This window comes from Budorcas taxicolor, chromosome Y (assembly GCF_023091745.1).
Source record: "Budorcas taxicolor isolate Tak-1 chromosome Y, Takin1.1, whole genome shotgun sequence".
Classification (NCBI taxonomy): Eukaryota; Metazoa; Chordata; class Mammalia; order Artiodactyla; family Bovidae; genus Budorcas; species Budorcas taxicolor.
Window position 1 is genome coordinate 9211879 of NC_068936.1, and position 21489 is coordinate 9233367.

At 45.1% G+C, this 21489-nt stretch overlaps 2 pseudogenes; one reads left to right on the plus strand and one right to left on the minus strand.

Annotated features, from left to right (window-relative positions):
* Positions 1-3504: 3504 nt before the first annotated feature.
* On the plus strand, positions 3505-4793 carry LOC128071042 (zinc finger protein 280B-like; annotated as a pseudogene).
* A 10535-nt stretch (positions 4794-15328) lies between these two features.
* LOC128070964 (testis-specific Y-encoded protein 1-like) lies at positions 15329-17549 on the minus strand (annotated as a pseudogene).
* Positions 17550-21489: the final 3940 nt, after the last annotated feature.

Below are 21489 nucleotides of genomic sequence, written 5' to 3' on the forward strand. Positions count from 1 at the left end.
GCTTGAATGACAGTTCCCTGGTTGAGGATCATACCCAGGCCCCTGATAGGAAACTGTGGAGTCCTAACCTCTGAACTACCAGGGACTTCCTTATCACATTGTTATGAAACAGATCTCTACACCTTTACATCTTGCAAAATCGAAACTCTGTGCCCATCACTTGTCCCATTAAACAGCAACTGCTCTTTTCTTGCCTGTTGACCTAGACCGTGGACTCCGTCGTTCTTTTTTGTTTCCTCTCGATTGCTTGACTGTGTTAGCTATTTCATACAAGTAGAAACTTACAGTATTTGTCTTTTTGTATGACTGGCTTATTTCATTTGGCTTGATGTCTGAAATGATCATGCATGTTATAGCATGTGACAGAATTTTCTTTATATGGCTAAATAATATTTCATTGTATGTATCTATCACATTTGATGGACATTTCGATGGTTCCACCTCTTAGTTGTTGTGCTTCGTGCTGCTGTGAGCACGGCTGTGCAGATATCCCAAGACCCCATGTTAACTTCTTTTGAATTTATATCCTGAAGTGGAATTGCTGAATCGTGTGTCAGCTCCAGATTTTTAATTTTTCAAGGAGCCTTTAAACTGTTTTCTGTAGCAGTTGCACCATTTTAAAATCTGTCCATAACACATAGGGATCCAGTTTCTGTACGTGCTTGCCAACAGTTGTCCTTTCCTTTCCTTCATATGTAAATTGTGTGTGTATATGCACACACAATTTTTTTCATGCCCTTTTCCATTATTGTTTTTCACAAATTATGAATATAGTTCCTTGTGCTATCCAGTACGATCTTGTTTGTCTATTGTATATATTACAGTTTGCATCTGCTAATCACCAGCTCCCAATCTATGCCTGCCCCACTTTTCCCCTCTTGGGAATCACATAGTCTGCTCTCTCTGTCTGTGAGTCTGTTTGTGTTTCATAGATAAGTTCATTTGTGTCATATTTTAGAGTCCATGTAAGTGATACCATACGAGATTTGTCTTTCTCTTTTTTTTTTAATTTTAATTTTTACTTTATTTTATTTTACAACACTGTATTGGTTTTGCCATACATTGACATGAGTCCGCCACGGGTGTACACGAGTTCCCAATCCTGTCCTCCTCCCACCTCCCACCCCATATCATCTGTCTGGATCATCCCTGTGCACCAGCCCCAAGCATCCTGTATCCTGCCTGGAACATAGACTGGCGACTATCTTACATGATAGTGTACATATTTCAGTGCCATTCTCCCAAATTATCCCACCCTCTCCTTCCCCCTCGGAGTCCAAAAGTGCGTTCTATACATCTGTGTCTCTTCTGCTGTCTCTCATACAGGGTTATCATTACCATCTTTCTAAATTCCATATATATGTGTTAGTATACTGTATTGGTGTTTTTCTTTCTGGCTTACTTCACTGTGTATAATCGGCTCCAGTTTCATCCATCCCATTAGAATTGATTCATACAAAGTCTGCCAGCAATAAATGCTGGAGAGGGTGTGGAGAAAAGGGAACCCTCTTACCCTGTTGGTGGGAATGCAATCTAGTACAGCCAGTATGGAGAAGAGTGTGGAGATTCCCTAAAAAATTGCAAATAGAACTGCTGTATGAGCCAGCAATCCCACTGCTGGGCATACACACTGAGGAAACCAGAATTGAAAGAGACACATGGACCCCAGTGTTCATCGCAGCACTGTTTATAATAGCCAGGGCATGGAACAACCTAGATGTCCATCAACAGATAAATGGATCAGAAAGCTGTGGTACATATACACAATGGAGTATTACTCAGCCATTCCAAAGAATATATTGTCTTTCTCTTTCTGACTTCCTAAGTATTCTTTTTAATGCTAGTGTAGATTCAAGTATTTACTTAACAACATGTGTTGCTACTGTATAAAATGTGGTTGACTTTTAAAATATTTGTCTTCTATTCTGCAAGCTTTATATTAATTCTGATACTTGTGTTTTCTTCAAGATTTTCTATATACAAAAGTATGTTATCTCCAATATACTTCGACTGTTTCCTTTCCATTCTGAAGGCTGTTTTTTGTTTTTGTTTTTTCTTGTCTTTTTTTTTTTTTTTAAACAACAACAACATTTCTCTTTTGTTACCTGATTGCTCTGGTTATAGAACTGCCAGTATAATGTTGAGCCAAAGTGTGTAATAGACTTCCTTGTGTTGTTCCCAGTCTTAGAGGGAACGCTTTCAGTTTTTCATTATTAAGTGTGATGTTAGCTGTGGGTCTTTTTACAGGTGCCCTTTGATTGAGAAAGTTCTCTTCTGTTCTTAATTATTAAGTGTTCTTTTAAGCCCAGTTCTGAAAAGGTGCTAGATTCAGGGAAATGCTTTTTCTTCAGGCAGATGTGTTATTTGTTTCATTGTTTTAAAATGGCATAATGTTGAGTGACTTTCATATAATGAAGCAACTTTGCATACCTCCCTAAATCCCATGTGATCATGGTATACAGTCTTTTTTATATGTTGTTGGATTTCGTTTGCCAGTATTTTGTTGAGGACTCTTTCACCTGTATTCGTAAGGGATATCAAGGTGTGTGTGTGTGATGCCTCTGTCTGATATTGGTATGAGAGAAATACTGGCATCACTTTGCCTGCTATGTGGGGAAGAGACCTGTGGCGTGAAGGATGAAGCATTGTTGGATTTAAGTTTAGCCAGGATTAGAGGGAGAAATTTAGGATATATCGGTGTGGAATTGGGGTGAGATTATCAAAGAGAGCTCATTCTCAATTTCCTAGGCCTGTGTTAAGTGCTTGACATTGAATTATGCTGTTTGTTAACTAGGTATAGATAGATTATACTTTGAATTTGCTACCTATTTTCTTTGTTAACATTTATGAAATTAGAATTTGTGAATCAGGTGTAATGTGCATTTAAGATACGTTTTCTTCAAATTTTACTACAAAACAAGATGCCCTTGAATAGCCGATGCCTTTTAAAAAGAGCTGGTAACCTTAAGTCTAAGAAATAAGCATGTTTGTCTTTAAGAGACAGAAACACCTTTAAAAGTTATAAATTTGCCCAAGAAGATGCAACTGGTGTGTGGTTAACTTAGAATTCCAACTTAATCTTCTTTGACTCCAAAGTCCATGTTTCTGAACGCTGTACAACAGTGCTTTTGTAAAAATACTCGTCCTTTACATGTGATTTCACCTAATGATCAGTCGTGGTGGATTTTTGTTGTTGTTTTTTTTTTCTTTATTTTTTTAAATAGAAGAGGTTAAAGTGAACATGGGACAAAGCTTATGATTCTAGAGCCATGTAGACTTGTAGTCATAGGTTTTTCAGCTGTCACTGAGTCTCGTTGACACTCGGTGTCTTTGTCTGTAAGATAAGGATGTTTAAAACTACTCTAGAGTTTTGGAGATAATCAAATAGCCCATTTTTCTGTACTTAACTAATATGTAGTATGTTTATACTTAGGTGGCAGTTTGTATAAAGGAAGCCCTGGGACTTGTGGCCGCACCCTGTAAGAATAAAAAAGTACTCAAAATATGGAACTACCATGTATGTTACGTGAAGAAGAACAAGAGCCAGAAGTACGGAAAAGGGAGGGAGAAACCAAACAAGCAGATGATGATGATGATGATGAAGTGATCTTGGTCGGAGTGGAACATGTAAATGAAGATGCTGACGTGATCTTTGTTGGGATGAGCTCAGCTTCAAAACCAGTCGTTTCAAACGTACTGAGCAGAGATACCCCAGGTTCTTGTTCAAGGAGAAAAAGGTATGGTCACTTCAGGAAAGGTAACGCTGACAAATTACAGCCTGTTAGTCATGTGACTCCTACATCAGAAGCAAAGGCTGTCTTGCCAGTTTCTGACTCTGAATCAAGATCAACAGATAGTCCTATTATTATTGAACCTCCGTCTCAAGCTGATTATAAAAATATTTCACCACAAAGAGTGCCGAATTGCTTTTCAAAGGAGTCATGTTCTTCTTTGATTACCTTCACAAGTTCATTGCAGCATCCAGCAGAAAGAGTGGTTTCTGCAGGAGATATGAATAAAAGTCCTCATGTCTCAAAGGTACTTTCCACTTGTGAAACAAATAGCAGAAATCCCAAAAGGCCTAAGCTCAGTGATGGCATTATAGGGGAACATTGTTTAGGTTTTTCCCCTTCAGGTATTTTTCATACAGTGACCACTCAGCAAAGCACACCAGACCGTGTCCATACCTCACTAAGCCATGTTCAGAATGGAGAACCTTGTCCAACACCTTTTCCAAAGGACAGTGTTCATTGCAAGCCTGTAAGACCTTTAGGGGAAAATGGACTGACAAAAACTGATTTTCCAAGTTTAGCAAGTCCAGACAAAATTGGTGATCCCACAGAAGGAAAGCTGACTGTGTTTCTTGGTGACTTCTACTATGGAGAGCATATAGGAGTTGGGCAGCCAGAACCGAAGACCCACACAGCGTTTAAATGCCTCAGCTGCTTGAAAGTTCTAAAAAATGTCAAGTTTATGAATCACATGAAGCACCATTTGGAACTTGAGAGGCAGAGAGGTGACAGCTGGAAAACCCACACCACCTGCCGGCACTGCCTCCGCCAGTTTCCTACTCCCTTCCAGATGCAGTGTCACATTGAAAGTGTCCACACTCCCCAGGAGCCCTCCGCAGTCTGTCGCATCTGTGAGTTGTCCTTTGAGACAGATCAGGTTCTCTTAGAGCACATGAAAGACAATCATAAGCCTGGTGAAATGCCCTATGTATGCCAGGTTTGCAGTTACAGATCATCATTTTTTGCAGATGTGGATGCACATTTCAGAGCATACCATGGTGACACTAAGAATTTACTTTGCCTGTTTTGTCTCAAAATTTTTAAAACTGCAACAGCCTACGGACATCATCATAGAGGGCACTGGGAAAAGAGTTTTCGCCAGTGTTCCAAATGTCGGCTACAGTTTTTAACTTCCAAAGAGGAAAGGGAGCACAAGACCCAGTGTCATCAAATGTTTAAGAAGCCTAAGCAGCTAGAAGGATTGTCTCCTGAAACAAAAATTGTTATTCAGGTATCACTGGAACCCCTTCAACCAGGATTGGTGGAAGTAGCATCCATTACTGTGAACACATCTGATTTTGAATCATCACCCCCCAAATCTAAAAGTAGGAGGTCAAAAAAAGAAGAAAAAAGTTAATTCTGCTTTCAGTAAGTCTGAAGCAAGTATTTCAGTCAAAGTTAAAAACCCCATTAAAACCAAAAAGATCAAATTATAGCATTATTCAATAATATCAAATATAGGGAAACCGATGGGTAATTTATGTGATTTTGTTTTAAATACAGGAAGTACAATGTCGTTTGATCTGCGTATTGAGATGTTATTTAAAAATATATTATCTGTTTTTCATATAATTGTCTTAACATGTAAAAAGATTGTGTGCACGTGTGTGAGAGAGAGAGAGAATGAGAGAAGTGGAGAAAGGAAAAGTAAGAACCTATTTCGGTAGCTGATGTTACTTGTAAGTTCGAAAGCTCTAGTATACATATAATCTGTAGAGTGTTTTAGCAACGTAATTTTCAACTGTTTTCATGCCTTGAAGTTCTCAGTATCAGCTATATAGCCAGATTTGAATGTCACTCTCTGAAGTGCCTCTTGGGCTGATCGAAGATAACCTGGCTCTGAAAGCGTGCAGTGGAGAAGTTGATGGAGAAGCTATGATGTGAGTTTGGACCAGACACGGGATTTAATCAGTGAAGAGCTGTGGCTTCTTGTCCCAGCTGAGGAAGAGGCATACATTCACTCCAGGCATAGAGCCAAGGTAGAAGGAACACTGTCTCAGAGTGCGTTTACCTAGCCCAGGGACATCTCAAGGAAGCCAACGGTTAAAATGCCTGTGTTTGGTGAGAGACCCTTGCAAGCATCAAGCAGGCCCTGTGTATCACTGACTGCAGTTGGAGAAGCAGAGATAGTTAATAGAATGAGACCTGGTGCCTGTGGACCTCCTGTTGAGTGATCAAAAGGGGAATTTGATTCATTGCGTCCCCTTTGCCAGTTGGCTGGCCTGTAGTCCCAATGAGGTAGGCATATCTGTGTCAGACACAGTAGCAAAGCAAGTTAAAATTCCCAAAGGAAAGAGAGCCTTGACGTCCACTTTGATTTGTGCTGGACCCATAGTTTTAACTGCAAAGGATCAAACACAGGAAATCTGTTCAGCTTTTGAATTGGGCTAAATTGAGTTCTCTTACCCTTAAGCTACAATGGAGTTGTCCAAGAATAGTAAATATGGCGGATAAAAATAGTCCAGGGTGATTAAACCCTTTTTAGAACTCTTCCTTATATTTTCCAGTTACATGTGTCTTACCCTAGTTGAACATGTGAAGATTTCAGTTTTGTATCTTATCTTGCCTTGGACACAAATGTAGTAGCGTTAACAGCTAATTCTTGGCGTGTGTAATTTCCCATTGTATCAAACTAATTGAGTTTCAGTCTTTCTTGACACAGTCTGATGTGCAGGAATTGTCTCCTGTATTTCAGTAATTATCAGGTCATAGAGTTATCCTTCCTCTAATCTCGCCAACCATCTAATCTGTGATTATACTTGTGGAAACCTTTTTTTCTTGCGGTCTCCAAGGGCTCTTTCACAGACCTGTGGGGTACAACCCCTCTAAGTATTGGTTCCTGAACATCAGCACACTTGGCTGCCTCTGTAGGTTCTTGGAGTTGAGTCTCCTCCTGGAGTTGAATGTCACCCCTTCTCCACTTCTGGCACAGATAGCTAGCAGTCTCTGTGCACCATTCAAGGAAGCTGGGATCCTGTCTGTAGACCTATGCCAGGAGCAATCTCTCCGTTTCCTCTTCCTTTCCTCTCCTCTTTGTCTCTCCCCACTCTCCCCACTCCTCAATTTATTTAAGTCCTCTAAGCTTTCCCAAAATGCTGGAAAGTGATAATCACCAAGGGGTTAGCATCCCTCTCAGAACTGAAGAGGAAGGACTACAGGTGATTAAGCTGTAGTGAGTCTATTGTCTCCATTTTAGGTAATTTCCTGAGTGTAAATTCAAATTCAAATAAATTGTGTTTATTTACTCGAAGCTTGATTGGTTTATTTGCACTTTGAATATTTTACTAGGCCTTTCCAGTTAGTTTACTTGGGCCAAAGCACTTTGCTGAGTGTCAGCTTAAACCACTTTTAGTTGTATAAAGAGTGTGTGTGTATTCTGGTCTCAGGTGAAAACTCTGTGTATAAATAAATACGCAGACTATTGCATTCTTATCTCCTTTCTTCGATTTCTGTAGTAAAAAATACGAAATGTTTTAGTTATGTGTTTTTATTGTTGCTGAGTATTATCAACACTGTTACTGTTAGTTGCTGTGAAGTATGCTCCTAAGGAGGACAAGTTGTATTTATTGCCAAATTAAAAGGTTCCAGCAATATGGTCCCTGACTGCTTCCTCTCTTCCATTCTCTGTCCTTCTACTCTACTATTTTCCCTACGAATGTACTCTTTTTGACAACACTGGCCTTGGTTTTCCTCCATCAAATTCCATTTCTTCCCGATCCAGAGACTGCAAGTGCTGTTCTTCGGGAAATGCTCTTCCCGTAGGCCTGCATGGCTTGCTACCTCCCTTGTTTGAGCTTCACCAATGCTGTTCAAATAACACAATCAAATCTCCAACCCCCTCTCTTTCCTCCTCCTCCTTCAAGGCACTTGAAGTCTCTATCCTCTTCTTCCCTCTCCAGCCTAAATTTCCTAAATTTTCACACACACACACACACACACACACACACACACACAGACACACACACACACACACACAAACGAAGAGATAATAACCTCAGGGCTTTGCTTCTTAGATTTAACTTGAGTCAGATTCTGTGCCTGCAAATAAAAGATAGTTAATAGTGAGTTGAGTTCTTTCAGGAGCTTCCTCTGTTTTTCTATTGATACCTCTATATTTTGTTCACACAATGACACTTTGTTTTCTTTGCGAATATATTGAAGATCTGTCAACATTACTATTTTGTTACTACCCTTTGTGAATTTCCTTGTCTGCTGTGCTTGTTCTTTTGGGAAAAATTTATTATTTTATTAATGTTGCCAAACATTGTAAGTAAAATTAATATTTGTAGAAATAATTTTTAAAAAATTATTTCTGCTGTCTTTTTACAAATAACATGGCATATTTTTATTTTTTTAAATAATCGTATTGGTGTTGGCCAATTCTGAACTTCTAAATAGTGATGTGTAAATGGGCTTTCTTGTTCTGAGTACCATCAAAAGCAATGAGTATCTGGCTTAATAAATTTCCGTTTCTGTTTTTAGATCTTGAAGAGAATTGTTTGATTGGATAGTTTACAACATTTGTTGAGACATTTACTTTTCTTTCGTTCTCCGTTCGTTCCTTTCTTTTTCTTGCTTTGTTCCCTTGTCTGTCTTCCTCTTTCTTTCCTTCCCTTTCTTTCTCCAGGTTTTTGCTTGACTGGACCTTTCCTGAAACAAATGTAATTCCACTCAGAGTTGAATATTATCCTCTCAGAATCCCATAATTAACCTCCTTGTCCCCTTATTAGATTTGCCACAGTTGTATCAATGTTTCTGATTTTCTTTTTCCAAGAAGCAGCTCTTGCTTTATTATCCCAACAAGGTTTATTTTTGTTGTTTTCTATTTTTGTTTCAATTCATATATACTTTCTACATTCTTTAGGATTTTTTCCTTTGTAACTTTGTATTTTAGAAGCTTTCTTTACAATTTTTCTCTCTGTTAATGTATTAAATTTACAGTCTTGAATTTCAGATGTATATCAGAGTGATTTAGTTATGCAGATACGTATCTATTCTTTGGTAGGTTCTTTTCCATTATAGGTTATTACATGATACTGAGGATTTCTTTTTTCTTTTTTTCCTCATAGATGGTTTAGGGATTGACCTATGTTTATTTGGCAATTTTGTCTGAATCCCAAATATTTTTATGTATACATGGTTTTTAATTAAAATTTCATTGTCTAAGATTTTTGGCAAGTTGATTCCAAAGATTTCACTATTTTCAGGCTGAATGTTTTAATTTATCGTTTGCTGAGAATTAAGTTTTCCTTGGAGCTCTGAGGGTATGTGTGTGTATCCACTGACATGTCTATACACACATCCTTTTCAGATTCCTACATGTTTTAAGATATGTAAATGTAGTTTCAAAGATATTTTCTGTTTGTATGGTGAAAACATAAAATGTTTTAATTTTAGATATTTGTTCCCCCAAATGAATATAGTATAGAGAGTAAGGTATAAAACTATATTCCTTTGAGAATTATCCTTACTAACAGAACTTGGCAATGTTAAAAAATTATTCATAACACTTCCGAAAGGTGGTAAGGAAAACTTGACTCAAGGTAAGAGTACTACAGTGGGGTATTATGACATGGGAGAGAGATTGAGCTTATGTCTGACTCCAGCAGGGATGCAGCTGGGATTTATAGCTAAGGAACAGGGTGGGTCCATGGGATTACAAACAGAGATGGGAGACTGAAAAGCAATGGACAACAATAACAGAATGGGTGTCAGTGGATGGAAACTTATTAAGAGGACTATAAGGGTGAGGGTGGATTCTGGCTCAACTGAGAGGATCATTGCTGAGGCTAGGCAAGGCTGATAAGATATTCAGGTGAGTGAAATGATATTTGATCTGATACTGAGGGTGGTCAAATCAAGGGTGGGCTGTGTTTTCTAAAGTGAAGTAGCAGATTCTGGATTAGATTGGACTAGATGGACAGGCAGCCCTGAATAAAGGCATTGCCCAAAGTTGGCAGTGCATTAATGAACGAGTGCTGCATAACCAATTAGCCAAAACTAGCAGCTTGAAACAATATAGTTTCATACTGCTGGTGAAAGTTGGGAATCCAGGAGTAATTCAGCTGAGTGTTGTGGCTCAGTGTCTCATGAGATTGCCATCCTCTGAAGCCTTGCCATGCGCCGGTGGATTTCCTTCCAAGATGGCTTACTCACATAGCTGTTGAAACCAGTTTGCTTGCTGGCTGTTGGGAGAAAGCCTCGGTTCTTTCACATGGGCCTCTCTAAAGGGCTACGTGAGTGTTCCCAAGATATGACTAAGCTGGCTTCTAGAGTGAGTGATCCAAGAGGATGAGCAAGGAGGCTGCAGTGCCTTTTATGACCTAGTCTCAGACGCTTCATTGTTCGTTTCTACAATATTCTAACATGAGAAGTGAGCCACTAAGTCCACCACACATGTGAAGGGGAGAAGGAAGGAACCGTGGACATAGTTTAAAACCGCGTGGTACACAGATGGCCGGAAACTGTTTACATGCTTGTATGTCCAAAATGCATTTTCCTGCCAATGCTTTCAAACGATTTATCTGTTATAGCATTAACTTGAAGTTCAGGACCTTGTCGTCTAAGTCAGGTCCAGCTATGGATCAGGGTCCACGTGTACAGTATCTCAAGTGTTCTGTTGCTCAGTTGTGTCGTATTCTTTGCGACCCCATGGACTGCAGCCCTGAAGGCTCCCCTGTCCGTCAACTCCAGGAGCTTGCTCAGACTCAAGTCCATTGAGTCGATGATGCTATCCAACAATCCCATCCTCTGCTGTCCCCTTCTCCTACCTTCATTTTTTTCCGCATCACGGTCTCTTCCAAAGAGTCAGTTATTTGCATCAGGTAGCCCAAGTGTTGGAGCTTCAGCTTCAGCATCAGTCCTTCGAATGAATATGCAGGAGAGATCTACTTTAGGATTGACTGGTTTGATCTCCTTGCAGTCCAAGAGCCTCTCAAGTCTCCAACACATCAGTTCAAATTATACAAGTGTAGTTCCTCTAGACCTGAGGATGTGTGAGCAAAAGAGATGAGTAAATCTGCTCCCTTTCACAGCCGACATGCAGTGGTGGTATGTTGGGGCATAGATAACCTTCATAGACACTCCTGTTCCAGAAAGGGGAGGGGAGATGGGAGTCAGTAGTAGCAGTTGTGAAATCCCATGGGTTCTTGTGGGCAGTCCTTTGATTAGTATTTAAGGCCTGGAAACTTCCTCGGCTTCAGTCTCTGATTTTTTAACTCTACCCCCTGACGTGATGCCGTTGCGTGAAAGGTGGCTAGTATATGGTTACATGAAACAGTCTCCCTAGCCTGCTTCCTGCTTGTAGAAGGTAGAAGTCCAGAGCTCCTATTTTGTACTATTGCTGGTCCTTGCAGTCCGAGCTGAACTTAAATATGTTATCTTAAAACCTTGGTGTGTCTCCTGATACTCTTACTGGTGTTCATGGCAAAGCACCCCACTCCAAAGCCACAATCACACATGTCTTCATAATAAGGCTTACTCTGTCTTGGTTTTCTGCTGAGATAGCTGAGGGATAACACCCTGAACCTTGGTAGAAGTCTTATTGTGTGACTGAAAGGATCTCGGAGTGACACCCCTAAACTCTTTGGAGGGTATTGGCCTGACTAAATAATGCCATGAGGCATCCCCTTCCAGCTTTCTGAGGCTTACCAAACAATTTTACAGTCACACTCACCTTTAGAACACCTTTGTTTATAAAAAATAATACGAAGAAGAACTGGCCTGTTGGTGATGTAAAATGTTATATTTAGACCACCTAATCTCAATGCCCTGGATATGATCTTGCTTGAGAGTCATTAACTTTAACATCTTCTGTCGTCTTAAAAGACTGAAAAATTGCCAAATTTTTAGAAAAATTCCCTTCATGTTTTACTACAGGCAGCAAGAAGAGACCAGGAAGCACTTTTGGCTGTTTGGATGGAAATCCTCTTAGATAAGTCAATTAATTAAGTACAGTTTGTCCTCCCTGCACATTAGGTACATTTTCTAGTTTTCATAAACTGCAGGTGTAGTGGACTTTCCTCTTCACACTCCCCAGGCTCTTTCCTCCTGCCTCTCCTTTCTGCCAGGCATTCTAGCTGCACGACTGTGATTCCACTTAGAACGTGTTTGCTCAGTGAGATAACGGGGAGCGATTCCCTGGCTTCAGTGCTTCTGCTGGCCAGAGACTATGTACCTTTCCCTAAGAACTTCATGTTTTTGCTGTCCAACTTCTATCACCTGGCTAGGTCAGTTGCAATAGCTCATACTCTCAAGCGAACTGGCAGGGATTTCTGCCTGCAAATGTGCAGAAACATACATGTGTACACAGTAACATCGCTGAGAGGAAACTTGTCCATATGCAGAAGTACAAGCTTTCTTTTCCAGGAACATGAATTTTGATAAGCACTCAAATTTCTACGCACACATGTGCACAAACATACACGTGTACACAGTAACATCCCTGAGAGGAAACTTGTCCATATGCAGAAGGACAAGTTTTCTTCTCCAGGAACATGAATTTTGGCAAGGACTCAAATGTCCGCACGCAGATGTGCACAAATGTATGGGTGAACACAGTAACATCACTGAGAGGAAACCTGTCCATATGCAGAAGTACAGTTTTCTTTTCCAGGAACATGAATTTTGGTAAGCACTCAAATTTCTGCGCGCACATGTGCACAAACATATGTGTGTACACAGTAACATCGCTGAGAGGAAACCTGTCCATATGCCGAAGTACAAGCTTTCTTTTTCAGGAACGTGAATTTTGGTAAGCACCCACATTTCTTTGTCCTTGTTTTCTCACTTGCTCATCGATCATGTCATGTTACACTTCTACCTCTGTGCCTTATCCTCAAAGGTTCCAAAACCTTGGCATTTGCTATTGACAGGGACTGGCCTGCAGAGCAGCGGGCAGGGTTGGAAGTTCTTGGCATGAACAGCTGTATAACATGTGCCTGCCTTCTGCATTCTCCCATCACCTTGGACAGCTTCACAGTACCAGTCACGTTGGCCTGATCCATTGCCTGTGCATTCCTTCAGGGGACCAGAAAACAAGGACCTCTGAGCTCAGCTGACTTGAAGAACTGCTTTCTCGGTGTGCCCCTCTCTAGGTCATTCCTTGTCAATGTTGTGCCCCTCTTGCTAGCCTACCACCCGTTACAGCCCCCAGCATTCTGAATGAGGCCCCCTGTTCTTCCTATCTGTGTAGCGTTCTGTGTGCACCATCCCATCTGCCTGTGCCCCCACGTGCTATCTCCACGTAGCAGGAAAAGGCCAGAAACGCCTGAGCCTCCAAAAGCCCCCAGAGACTGTGACAGGCCTGGGTCTGATGCAAGGTTGTGAAGAAGGTGCACATGGATACAGGGTCTCTTCCGATACCAAGAATGGAACTGCAGGCCATAAAAGTAAGGTGGCATCCCTACACATCTTCCTTTGTGTTTAACACTACCCATGCACATGGAGTCCCCCAACGGATGATGCCCGGGGAAACCTGCAGTTTCTGGGCCCAGAGCTAATGCCTCCGTTGGACAGAAAGCAGTGTTACTATCTGAAATGGACCAAGAGGGCTTGAACCACCCATGCCTCAGTGATTTGCTAAATGCCAAGGCTCTGTTTCAGTTGCTCTCATTAGGCCCAGGTCGGACTCCCTACAGTCATGCATCCCTGCTTCCCTACACAGCACCTGTTGCCAAGGCAGCCAGTGCCCGGTTGGGCCCAGGGACATCCAAGACGGTCACCTGGAAGGCAGCATCCCTCTGAGTGTCACCTGGGTGCAGATCCCCTACAACACAATCAGAGACTCTGCTTGAGCAAGACTACCAGAATCCTCCTTCAGGTGCAGACGTGCACCTTTGCCCTTCAGGCCCCCAAAGCCAGGGGCAAGACCCCAAAGAAAAGAAGGAATTCATGTCAGAACTTTCAGCGTGGACCATGGGGTATCTTTGGCAGGACCGCTACTGCCTAGAGTCTGGACCCTGAAAACCAGCAGGCCCTGAACTGTGCCAGGGGCTTCTCTGTCTCCCTCTCCTGGGGTCCCTTGGGACATGCAGTTTACCCACCGCCCTTGTCTTTTCTCTGTTCCCTCCCTCACAGGCATATCCCGGCATAGGGTCACACAGGTAAGCCCACTTGCGCTTTCCTCGCCTTTGGGCACTGCCAGGGAGGCAGGCTGGAAGTGCCTGGAGGCATGCCACGCTCACAGCATGTCTCTCCTAGGATGCCTGTGGTTTTGCAGATACAGCATACTTTAGCACATCTCATGTTTTGTGTCATACCGTGCCAGTGTGTGCCACCCTCAGGGAGGGCGTGTGCTGGCTGCTGGGCTGATCTGGGGCAGCACTGGCCCAGGACCTTCCCAGTTCTCCTTGTCACATGTGTGTGGAACAAGTCTCCAGTGCAGCAGGCAATCTGTGACTCTTTCTCCTTCAGCTCTCTGCCCATCTCGGCAGGACCTTAGCCTCACCATCCCGGGTCTTGCCATAGGCACGTCCATCATTTCCAGAGGCCAGCCCGTGGCCCCACACACTGAGGGCTCCACAGGCAGTGGTTTCAAAGCCCCACCCCACGTGATTTGCTCTGTGTGAATCCTTAGACCGTGAAACCCTTTTCCTGATCCAAACACACACAACAACACGGTAGAACTGATGAGCATGTTTTGTATCTGGTCTAATTGCAGATATCTGGAGCCACAGTCTGGAGTTATCACTGGCCATCCTTTCCTCGTTCCCATCCTGGGCAGGGTCAGTGCAGAGATACGGCGACTGACCACCTTCAGCCTGGTCGCCTCATGATTCCTCTTCTGGTTGCTCAGCACCTCCTCTCCTGCCGCCTTCATCTCTGCCTCTGCCCTGGGCTGGACACACACACACACACACAGGCAGCACAAATAAGCACGTGTGTATACACACACACGCTCAGCACGGGGACACAAATGCAAATAACGAACATAGGTGTTTCAGGAGGTGAAGGCGACCGAGGCCAGCAATGGCGGAGATGGCGACAGTAGGCACCATGTCCTGCCCTTGGGGCTCCCTGTTCACCTTCTCCACGAATTCTTCCGTATTTTCCCAAGGCAGCCTGAAGCCGCTTCCAGCGCAGCATGTGTGGTGGTGCTGAGCCACCAAGTGGTGGATGTGGAATTTCACAGAAGATCCCAAAGTCAGCACACAGGTGCACTGGGACCCCGGAGAGGACGCCCTTGCAATTTTAGGCCTTCCCAGGGTAAGGGGCGGGAGTGTAAGGCACAGGCAATCTCAAACTCAGTGAGCAACAGGAGGCCAGGAGATGGAAGGACCCATGGAAGGATGATTCTGACAAAGGAACTTAATTCACCCTGCCTCTAATAGTATCACCTAGCACTCTCAACTCTGCAACCACAACTGATTTGAGGGGACTTGCTTCACTCACAGACACACTGAATCCCCAAGCCCCCAGTCTCAGCAGGCCACTTGCTACATGCGTGGCCCAAATTCAGACTCCGCAGCCAGCGTGCATGAGACTGAGCAAGCCCATTTGGGAAAGGACAGTGTCCCGGCTAGCACAAGGCTGTCCCTTCATGGCCCACCTCCAGACCCCTTCACCACACGTGTTTCTGTCATGGAAAAATCTTCTCTCCTGGGGTAGTCCTTCAGGAGATCATCCCACTGATCTTCGCTGATAATCTGCTGGCAACACTTTGCAGCTGAGCAAGCTTATCCCTGGGCTGACCAGGATCTGAACCCTCACACGAGCAGCCAAGAACTCCAACAACAATCATCAACTGTATGCAGGACCAAAACAATACCACCTCAGCAATCCTGTTTGATTCTGGGCAGTTGTGGCCTGACAACCAGTTGAGAAAATTAAGGCTCCTGGTGTCCAGCCTGCAGCTGGTGCTCCCTGTTCAAAGTCCCAGAACCAACGGACTGGAGTGGAACGATGTCCCCTATACCCTGCAGGAAGAGAGGGGAGATGGGTGTGGATCCCAGAGGTGGATCATCCACACCCCTGCACACCCACAATCATCATTCCCGGACTCACGTGTTACCAGTGATGTCAAGGTAATACTCCTTTATGATCACTCTTTTCAAGAAATAGGGGTGGTCTCGAAAGGAAAAGATCAGCTTGCTGCATGACCGTGGATGGCTCGCACCTGTACCTGCTAGGACAGGGAGGAGGGAAAAGGTGCAAGCTTCTAGGGTCCTCAGCTTGCCTCCCAGGCAGGCATTAACAGCTTCCACGAAGCCTCTCCAAACTCTCACAGTGTAGGACATGGATAACATGGTCCTCCCACACCCCAGCAAGTCCCATGCCCACCTGTCCTCATTCTCCCTCACTGACATTCAAGTCGATCATGTAGCTGAGAAAGTCTTTATCTTGGTCGCTGATCATGACAGGAACTTGAGGGTGGTTCATAATCTGCTTGAGGTCAAGGAGCCATTTACGCCACATGCTGGGCCCAGAAGAGCCAGGCGCATCAGCCCTAGTCTGGGGTGGAAGAAGGACACGGGAAGAGGCATCTTCAAGGATGCTGGGCACTTCTGCTTACCCAGCCACTACTGATGAGCTCAGGCCCTGCCATACCATCAGACAAGCTCATGGCTCTGTGTTCCTGGTGGTGTTCTGTATCTGAGGTGGTCTGCATTCCCCAGGCAGGGGCTGTTTCTGATAGCTATTATTTCCCAGACCTGTGTATGCTGGGTAGTGGCATGTCACTGCCTACATGGTAGGACTAACAATCGTTGTGACAAACCATGTCTGAAAGCAAAGGGGTTGGGGTTGGCTAGTGTATGTCTACATATGTTCTGTGGGTTTCTGTGTGTGTGTGTGTGTGCGTGTGTGTGTGTGACTCCCATATCTCAGTTATTTAAGGAATCATTCACCTTGACAACAATAACTGTCAGCTAAGGCGGCTCTGGTGTACTGTCTCTGGTCATTTCTGACTTAGAGGCTGTTCCTCCTCAGATGCAGGCCTGAAGTAGACACACAGGGTCATGGCTGCGACACTTACAGGTGTGGCCCTGCCCGGACTCTACTCAGCTGTGCCTTTGGAGCCTGCCAATTGCCCAGTACCACACTTCCTTCAGGGTCCACCATCCTGCCCCCTCGCCTCCACCCCTCCTCCTGCTCCTGCCTCTGCACCTCCCCCTCCTCCTGAGCAGCGGACCACAAGGAGTAGCAGGAAGGATACCACGTTGGCCCAGAAGCCAGGGATGCCCTGGATGATGGCACTCTTCTGAGCCAAGTCCCGCTTCCTCCTCTCATGGCTCTTGCACATGAACCAAACGTAGGCCCTGTAGGTTTTCTCAGGCTCAGAGCTCAGTTCCACTTGCAGGGTCGCCAGTGCCTGCATCACATCTAGTGCCGGGAGCTCACTCGGGCCTCCAGGCCTTTCCTGGCACTGCTCCTCCACCGTCTTCTCCTCCAGCTCCAGGGAGGACCCCTGTCGCTGTTACTCATGCGGCACAACCTCCACATCCTCAGTGATGTCCTCTGGAAGCAGCTGGAAACCCCGTCTGATCCCTGCCACGACTCCGTCCACCTGGGCCTCGCCGTCCTCTCCTGCCTCCACTCTGAAGAGGGTGGCATCTTTGCCTGGCGTGGCCACTGGTGGCTGCAACGTCCCAGCCATGCGCAGCATCACCAGGACAGGCCACGGGGCCCCATCCCCCTGAGCACCTAAGGAGCTCACAGCTAAGGAGGTCTGGGGTCCCAGGACGCTCCCGCATTCCTCTCACGCTCCTCTTGGCTCTGGCCATGACCCCAGCCTGGGTCAGACGCTAAGGGACAGGACATAATAGCACCACAGCAAGTGGTGAGCAATGGCGGCCCAGGGTGCAGTAATCCTGTGGGGCCCACTAGTGTTTTTGCTGTGGGGAGTGTGGGGCATGCTTCAGAGGCTATGGCTCGCGTGTGTGTGGGGGGGGTGGGGGGCGGTGGGTGGCCTGAACTATAGAAACGGACGGTGGGAGCCCAGGACAGGGTGAACGGGCCCTGGGACATCAGCCATACAGGCGGGGCCCTAGGCTGTGAGCCACGCACAGGCAGCTGACCCAAATCTAGATCAGTGGCCGAGAGGGTGGTGGACAGCACACGATGGACACGCCCCTAGAGCGGATGGCATCTTCCGTGGTTCCTGGGATCCAGCTCCACTACGTGGCCAGACTCTGATCCAGAGAGCTAGCAGGTTTTGCATCTGCCGCTACCTCAGGCACTGTCATTGATCTGGTTCTGGAAATTCCAGCCACGGTTTCCTGATCCACAATCCAAACAGCACACTCCTGTGTCCCACAGGACCTTCAATATCTGGGAGCTCTCCCTGAGTATCCAGAGGATACACAGGGGTGCCAAGTGGCTGGATACTTTTCTCCATGGGACAGACAGACTGTTGCTGGCCGGATGCTAGGGGAGTAGGGAGAAACCCCACCGTTTGCCACGTTGATCTCCATTGTTCAGGGACACCAGGACCCTAGGGTATAGAGCTCTCTCTTTGTCTCTTTGTCTCTGCTTTGGCATAGCACTGTTTGGAGCAATCCTCCCTTGTGTGTTCCAGGGCTGGTGTCTGTGTGTCTTCTTCTCTTTAAGTGGTGCTGTTGCCATTTGCCACTCTATGGACACCAGCGCTTATAGGAGAAGCTTATCCTTGGAGTGAAGGCAAGCCCTTCTCCTCCTGAGTGAGTTGCACCGACGGGAGATCAGTTATTTTTTCCACAGGTTTCGAGAGTGCTTTCTCCATCTTGAAAGCCAACAGTGGGCAGTCCCTGCTGAACCGCAGAAGGGGTCGGGTAACCCTCCCTCCCTCACTGGACAGACATGAACCTGCACAGGCCTGAGGTGGCTTGGCCACACTTTTCACAGAGGGAGAAATGGGGCATGCTCTGCTGGCATGAGGAAGCTCCCTGAACCTTGTTCAAATTCCTGCCAGTGAGTCGCTAAGGACAACTCCCTGTTAAGTTCCGTGACTCACTGGTGCGGGAGACATGTACGTCTGCCCATTTACCCTATCGAGGCCCTTTCAGGTGGTTCTGTTCTCCATCTGAGAACACGTACCAGCCTGCCCAGTTACCCAATCCTGTGGGGCGGGGGGCAGCAACAGGAACAATCTAAGCCATCCATCGTATAGTCCTGACCCCCTATATATGCTTTCTGCAAAGAGTACAAAGAGTGATGTTTCAGACTGGAAGACTATGCAGGTAGCAAGTGCCTATGCTGCGGTGCTGGTCCATTTCTGAAACCTCACATAAACGGCAAGTGTTGCTCATGCTCACGGTACGGTCAGGGAAAGAATTCCCAGTGTTCGAGAAGGATGGAAAGGCCTTTGTAGCTGCATGTCCAAAGGGCTGTGGGGTCACCCGCTGTGGCTTCTGTGTCTGGCATTGCAGCCTGTTCTGTGTCTTGGCTCCTCTGCACTCTCCCTGGTGGCCCCCAGTCAATTTCTTCCTGCCTCTCCTTTCTGCCAGGCTTCCTGGGTGCACCACTGTGATTCCACTTAGAAACTGCTCACTCAGTGAGATAACAGGCATTGGTACCCTGGCTCCAGTGCGTCTCATGGCCTGAGTATGTACCTTTCCCTATGGCTTTCATGTTTTCGCTATCCAACTTCCATCACCTGGCTGGGTCAGTTCCGACACTTCATATTCACAAGCGTACTGTCAGGCAATTTTGTGCGCACACATGCACACACATGCGTGTGTACACACTAATATCCCTGACAGGAAACTTGCAGATATGCAGAAGTACAAGCTTTCTTCTCCAGGAACATGAGTTTTGGTAACCACCCGAGTTTCTCTGTCCTGGTTATTTTCTTTCACATGCTCATCGATCATGTCAGGTTGCACTTCTAACTCTGTGATTTAGCCTCAAAGGCTACAAAATTTTGGCATTTTTCTCCTGACAGGGACCGATCTGCAGAGAATTGGGCAGGTTGGAAACGCTCGCCCTGGACAGCTGAGTGACAGGCACCTGCGTTCTGCATTCTCCCATCACCTTGGACAGCTTCCCAGTACCAGTCAGGCTATTCTGATCCATTGTCTGTGCAATCCTTCAGGGCACCAGAAAACAAGGACGTCTGGGCTCAGCTGACTTGGAGAACTGTCTTCTTGGTGTGCACCTATCTAGGTCATTCCTGGTCAAATCCGTGTCCCTTTTGCTAGCCTACCACCCCTTAGGGCCCACAACATTCTGAGTGAGGCCCCCTGTTCTTTCTATCTGTGTAGCTTTCGATGTGCACCTGTCTACCTGTGCTTCCAAGTGCTATCTCCCTTTAGCAGGAAGAGGCCAAAGAGATGTCCGAGCCTCCAAGGGCCCCCAGGGACTGTGATGGGCCTGTGTGTGATCCAGTGCTGTGAGGATCCGTGTGTATGTTTGGCAAAACCAATACAAATATTGTAAAGTAAAATAAATAAAAAATATAAGAATTAAAAAGAGAAAACCAAATTCTTCCCTTAGATGAAGATTGTTTACAACCCAGTGTGTGTCCATTGGCTGGACATGGTCCTTGGAATTTCGCTGATGGGTTTGGACCCTAAACTTCAAAATGATGGCAGAAGGTAGAAAGACATTTAGACGTTGTTCTGCGAAAGCAAGGAGAAAGGCACTACTGCCAAAAAGATGACTAAGAGGGAACAATAATAGTCTTCTATCATTGGAAAAATATAATGGTCCCAGGGAGAGTATTTAGATAATATAAAAAGGATCCTTGGGAAGGAAAATTCAGACTCTCAGGAACATTTTCTACGTCAGGACTTGTGAAATAGTGTTCCAAAAAAAGAGGCAGAAACTGTCTTCACTGAAACATGGAAAGTCAACTGAAAATTGAACATGATAAGAACTCCAGCTGGGCATCGCCAATCTACTTCTTAAAGATGAGTTTGCCAAGATGTAGCTTTAAGAAAGATCTTGAACTGTAGGCCAAGAGCGAACAAGCTATTGCTGCAGGGAAAACATAGATACGTCTCATTAAGTATAATGGTAAGTAATGTAAGCTAGACACAGGGATGCATACTGTATGATTCCGTTCATGTAAAGGTCCAAAAGAGACCGAACTAATCTATGCGTTGAAAGTCAGATATCCTAGTTATCTTTGGAGTGCGGTGATTGGGAGAGACACAAGAGAGTTTTCAGGGTTGCCGGTGATGTTCTGTTTCTTGATTTGGATGCTAATTACGTGGATGTGTTTAGTTGGTGAGTATCCATGGAACTGTACACTCCTGACTTATGTATTTTTCCATATGTATATTGATAACAAAAAGTTATAAAGCTTTTAAAAATATAAATACATAACCATGTATTGAGGAAGGAGCACATAGATAAAGGGCCACTTCTGATACAAGGCGTGCAACCTGAGGCCATAAAGATAAGGTGGCATTTCCACACGTAGTCCCTTGTGTTTATGACTACCCTGACCCACGGAATCCCCCAACAGATGATGACCTGGGAAACCTGCCCTTACTGGGCCCACAGATCAAGCCTCCCTTGGGCAGATAGCAGTTTTTCTATCTCAAAAACAACAAGAGGGCTTGATTCCACCCACCCTCACTGATTTGCTAAATGTGAATACTCTCTTTCAGTTGGTCTCATTAGGCCCAGGTAGGACTCCTTACAGTCAGGCATCCCTGCTTACCTACAGAGCCCATGTGCCTAGGAAGCCAGTCCTCGGCTGGGCACAGGGATATCGAAGACGGTCAGCCAGGACGCAGCTTCCCTCTGAGTTTCCGATGGTGCAAATCCCCTCTGA